General features: G+C 38.3%; 2 non-coding genes across 2 annotated transcripts; one reads left to right on the top strand and one right to left on the bottom strand.

Annotated features, from left to right (window-relative positions):
- The first annotated feature begins 1,946 nt into the window (after nt 1–1,946).
- TRNAC-GCA lies at nt 1,947–2,018 on the top strand. The gene has a single exon. It is a non-coding gene; the product is annotated as a tRNA-Cys (tRNA).
- A 1,149-nt stretch (nt 2,019–3,167) lies between these two features.
- On the bottom strand, nt 3,168–3,239 carry TRNAC-GCA. Its single transcript has one exon. It is a non-coding gene; the product is annotated as a tRNA-Cys (tRNA).
- Nucleotides 3,240–5,808: the final 2,569 nt, after the last annotated feature.

Here is a 5,808-nt window from a genome sequence, read left to right as displayed (position 1 = left end):
TTGGTATCTATTTAAGGCTACTAGATTTTATTTTAATTACTCTGTTGTATACTCTATTTGCATATATTTGCATACCTCTCAGTGATGCCTTTAAGGAATCTAAGATGACTTCAGCTGTCTACAAGCCTTGCCTTCAGAGCTTAAAAAAAATAGAATAGCTCACAGAGAACAAAAGAAAGTGTCTCAGGGCAGAGATATGTCAGAACATCAAGGGTTCTTCTCTCAGTATTGTGAACCCAAGATCACATGCCCAATACACAGCAAGGCCAAGCAAATGAAAAAGTCAGAGTTCGGAATGCAGAAAGGTTTTTTTGCAAGGGCCACACAAGAAGAGCAGGGAAGCTGATGCCCAAATCAACTGAACTCCCCAAAGAGTTTCAGAGAAGCATTTTAAAAGACAAGGTGAGGGAGAAGAGTCTTAAGGTGTGTGATCAGTTCTTTAACAATTCTCCGATTGGTTGATGGTGAGGTAACAGAGCATTGCCAGAAGGGTTAACATTATCAATCCTCAGGCTCCACTACATCTGGGGGCTACAGGCTCATGGTCTTCAAGTAGATTACCTAATTATTTCTGGTACTCTTTTCACAAGGTATGCTAGACTGAATAATGGGTTCCCAGAGACTTTATATCTAATCCCCAGGATATAAAATATGTTACCATAAAAGACAAACTGGTATTTGCAGACATAATTAAATTAAGGTTTTTGAAATGGAAGATTGTTTTGCATTATCTGATTGAGACCAGTATTATCATAAGGATTATATAAAAGAGAAGGGTATGTGGTGTGATAATGGAGGCAGAGATTGGAGTGATATGCTTTGGATATGGAGGAAGGGACCATAAGCCAAGGAATGTGGGTGGGCACTAGAAGCTGAAAAAAAGAAGGGAATTGTAGTCTCCCCTCAGAACCTCTAGAAGGAACCGTCCCTGCCAACGTCTTGATTTTAGCTGATTGAACCTTGCTTTGTATTTCTGATCTCCCAGAAATATAAGGGGGGTTGTATTTGTGTTGTTTTAAGACAAGTGGTGGTGACTTGTTACAGTGACAATAGCAAATACATAAATTAAAGCAAAACAAATCTTTGTGATTTTCCAAGTGTGTGAGCGTGCTCAGTTGGGTCCAACTCTTTGCAACCCCGTGGACTGTAGCCTGTCAGGCTCCTCTGTCCATGGGATTTCTCAGGCAAGAATACTGGAGTGGGTTGCCATTTCCTTCTCCAGGGGAACTTCCTGACCCAGGGATTGAACCCCATGGCTCAAAGGCAGATTCTTCACCACTGCACCACCTGGGAAACCCCAGGACCCTCTGGAAAACACCAAAGTCAGTTTAGGTGTAAAAAACACTTTGAATTTTCTCCCCATTTTAAAATCTGATACTGAAAGGAAAAAGTCAGAAGTTTGGGGAAATTTGGTCCCTTATTAACAGAGTAACTTCCGAAGTGTCTCAGTGGTAAAGAATTCTGCTGCCAATGCAGCAGATGCAGGAGACTGGGTTTAATTTCTGGGTCAGGAAGGTCCTTGGAGGAGGAAATGTCAGCCCACTCCGGTATTCTTGCCTGGGAAATCTCATGGACAGAGGAGCCTGGCAGGCTACAGTCTATGGGGTTGCAAAGAGTTGGATAGGACTAAGCATGTATGCACACAGACATATGTATGAATACATATATGTGTCAAACTTGAGTTGTATATATACACACACACATATATGTAATCTTTGCTTCTGCTTATACTGCAATGGGCTTTTCCTTGAAGTTGTATTATTCAGGGTTTCTCATATAATATATATACATTTATACATATAAAACTATGCTTTCTGACAAATGTTATATTTTATCTTATTAGAAATTACCCCCAGAAAAGAATTATCCACGTGTAACTAAATCATTTTGCTGTAGAGCAGAAATTAGCACATTTTAAATTAGTTGGACTTAAACAAAATTTGGCTTCCCTGGTAGCTCAGATGGTAAAGCGTCTGCCTGCAATGCAGGAGACCCAGGTTCGATCCCTGGGTTGGGAAGATCCCCTGAAGAAGGAAATGGCAATCCACTCCAGTATTCTTGCCTGGAAAATCCCATGGATGGAGGAGCCTGGTAGGCTACAGTCCATGTGATCGCAAAGAGTCAGAAACAACTGAGTGACTTCACGTTCACTTTCCACAAAATTTAAAAAATTATCCAGATACCCAAAGATTATTTATTAATTAACCCAATTTAATATTATCTTAAGTTCTTAATGTTAACTAAAGATCTTGAATATTATGTGTAAATTGGTATATTATAGAACACAGTCACTGATGACATTAAACAGATTTAATTATCAGAATTGTAATTTAATTTGTTTAATTTGTTACCAGAATTTGTTTAAATTAAATAATTTTATGTTTTTTATAACCCCAAATTTTATATGAAATATGTTGTCTTGTCCGAACAGTAAACACATAGGAGTTTTGAGGACTTCAGATGAAATTGTTTATTCATGAGAAAAAAAAATAGAAATCTATTGTTAAATGTTTTCTTGTATTATAGTCTACATAGATAAAGTCAGGGAGAAGATATATAGCTGCTTTTAAACTGAAGTGGTCAAACAAGTCTAATATGTCCAAGGATTCACTTTGGTTACATAAACTTGGGTTTTTACATAAAAATGCTTCTCAGCAAGCAGTTTTCCTGTTAGCTATTTGTTGGTTTGTGGATTTGGGAAATGAATGATAACATATTTAAAGTATTAGAAGTTTAGTTTACTTTCTGGGAATTCTGGTAATATTAGATTTTTGTACAGGCTTATTATTATTTATAACACAATCAGAACAGAGCTCCTTTGTGAGGTTTTATAATCTATTTTGTTAATACTTGCCCAGTGTAGTTACGTATTTGAGACTTAGGCAACAAGAGGGAAGTGAAAGTGAAGTTGCTCAGTCGTGTCCGACTCTTTGCAGCCCCATGGACTGTAGCCTACCAGGCTCCTCCGTCCATGGGATTTTCCAAGCAAGAATACTGGAGTGGGTTGCCATTACCTTCTGCGAACAAGAGGGAAAGAAAAGTGAAGTCTCTCAGTCATGTCTGACTCTTTGTGACCACATGAACTTCAGCCTACCAGGCTCCTCCATCCATGGGATTTTCCAGGCAAGAATACTGGAGTGGATCGTCATTTCCTTCTCCAGGGGATCTTCCCAACCCAGGTATCGAACCTGGGTCTCCTGCATTGCAGGCAGATGCTTTACCATCTGAGCCACCAGGGAAGCCAAACAAGAGGGAAAGATGTTCTCAACGACAAACAGCTGGACAAATAGCTTGACTCTCCAGTTCTGCAACATCAGCCATAGGTCAAAAATCACAAAACACAAGTGGACACTTTAAAAAACTGATTTGAGCTTGCCAACAACTCGACAAAGAAATGAATATGCCAGCAAACCAGATTTTCTGCTTTTTTCCTGATCTCTATCATATGTTTGGGAATCTTGTGATAGGACAACCCCCCTCCCCACCTCCACCACACACACAAACTGCCAAAATGTTATCTTTAAAATTTTAAAATATTACTCTCATACAGATATAGACTAAATGCATGTAAAAGACTTATTTAATTCATTGGTAAGGGAACCAGACAAGTGGTAAAGCTGGTTCAAAATGCATTTGAGGCAAAGTGCATTTAAAGGCAATGAAGAAAAGAAAAAAAAAAGATTGCCAGGTAGATACAAATTTGTTTTATAAAGTGCAATAAAGGTATAATCTTTGGAGTTATTTTTTTCTGCACAAAAATCATTTAATTTCTATAAGATAAAAATCTGATAATCACAGTTTAACTTCATAGCATCTGAACCCTAATGAACAGTAAATGGTATGACAAAGGTACAGTCCCATGGAGAATTAAATATTCCCTTCATGGGTCTATCAGACAATGATTCAGTATAACAGTGAAACAGGACAAGCAACCTTCCTCTTTCCTCATTTTGCAATTTTTTAACTTTATGAGTATGATATTCTCCTGTAGTTGGCCCCAGGGAACTTACACAGAAATGTAGATTTCCACTCTCAGGAAGGGAAGGTCTCTCTAATTCATTCAACAAAAATATTTGACATGTATTTTGTGCTAGACACTGTACTGGGCCCAAGAGTATAGCAATAAGCAAATCATTGCAAAATATCTCATGGTCCTTACATTCTAGTAGTTTCCCTGGTGGCTCAGACAGTAAAAAAAAATCCACCTGCAATGAGGGAGACATGGGTTTGATCCCTGGGTTGGGAAGATCCCCTGGAGGAGGGCAGTAGGAGGAGACAGATTATAAGCAACAGGTGTCTACATGTTAGGTGGAGACTGTTGGGGTGTTGAGATGTGTGACAGTGTCAAATGATGGAAAGTGCTAAGAATCAAGCAAGAAGTGGGAAAGGGGAATGTTACCATTTTTAGGAAACACTCATAGAAGTGACACTTGAGTGGATATAAAGGGAGCGAGGAGGACTGGTGCCAAGGTTGGGCACAGGGAGATGATGGAGTTTGTATTGTGCTCCCTCGGAGAGAAGGATGTGAAGAGGGAAACTTCTAACAGTCAGGTATGGACTTAGATGCCATTTCAGAACTTTGGCGTTATTGCATGTAACCATTGGGTGGTCAAATACTGTGCAATAATCATGCATAATAACCATTGTATGGTTCTAAAAGTTTGGCCTTTACCATGGCTGATAAATTTGGGGCTCAGCTTTTGAATCATAGATTATATTTGGTTAATTTTTAATGATAAAGACATTTAAGTGATAAAATAATTATTATATTCCTTTAAGGATTTTTAAAAATGATATAATGTCATAGATGCTATTCCACCTCCTGCTTTAAGCTCTTTTGGGAGAGAAAAAAAAATGCTACATCATGTTTTAGTCTTTTCTTTTCCTTTATAAGCCTGTCTGGAAAGTGCCTGTCATTGATTTTGATCTGAAAAACTCTATCTTTTTTCCGTAACTTAATTTCATTTCTACAAAAGAAAAGTACCACTTATAATATTGTATATGTCATGCAGAGAAGAGTAGAAATATTAATTGCCAGTGCTTCAGTCTAATTTGTGCATCTCTCAGAAATGTCAGTAATAGGCAGCATGCACTTCTGAGGATGGTGAGTCAGCAGAACAGAGAGTGCTTAAATAGAAATAACCCAAGCATGTGATAAAAGGTACTCAAGGGTGATTGGCAACCCTGGTAGGATGGTGCACCAGTTAACTTGATAATATGAAGACACCCAGAAGACTGTATTACCTTGGAAATACTAATGGAACCAAGTAGTCTTAAAACAGGCCCTTTATGTCATTAAGGATGATTTTTTTCAGCACTACCACATCACAGGCTCTGCAGTATTTTGGTAGTAACAGATCTGAATCAGCAATGCAAGGGGAATTTCAATTTTGGTTAAAATTCCTGCTTGACCGTAACTTCTTCTCTTTTCAAATCAAGTTGAGTCAAGTTATTTGTGTATGTACACAGTTAGAAACTCTTTGTGGGCAGCTACTGCCTTCATAGGTGTACTGGCAAAGTTTGCAGATATGAATAACAGCACTGTCTCTGAATCTCATGCCACTCATGGACACTGATCATGACAGTAACTGCTACTGAGTTGCCATGTGCACAGCACCAGACACTGTAAGAAGTGCTATGTAGATGTGCTCTTATCTAATCCTCTCAGCAACTTTAGGACTAAATCTTAAAGATAAATCTGTTACTCAGAAAATTAAAATAGTTTGTCCAAAACTATGTGGCTTTGTGTAAGTCCTAAGCTTGGGGTTTGAATTTTCTTTCTACCATGCTAGTTACTCTGCCCTCAGA

This window comes from Bison bison, unplaced genomic scaffold (genome assembly GCF_000754665.1).
Source record: "Bison bison bison isolate TAMUID 2011002044 unplaced genomic scaffold, Bison_UMD1.0 scf7180017864056, whole genome shotgun sequence".
NCBI classification, from domain to species: Eukaryota; Metazoa; Chordata; class Mammalia; order Artiodactyla; family Bovidae; genus Bison; species Bison bison.
The sequence above is the reverse complement of the archived record's forward strand: the minus strand, read 5'-3'. Positions and strand labels throughout refer to the sequence as shown.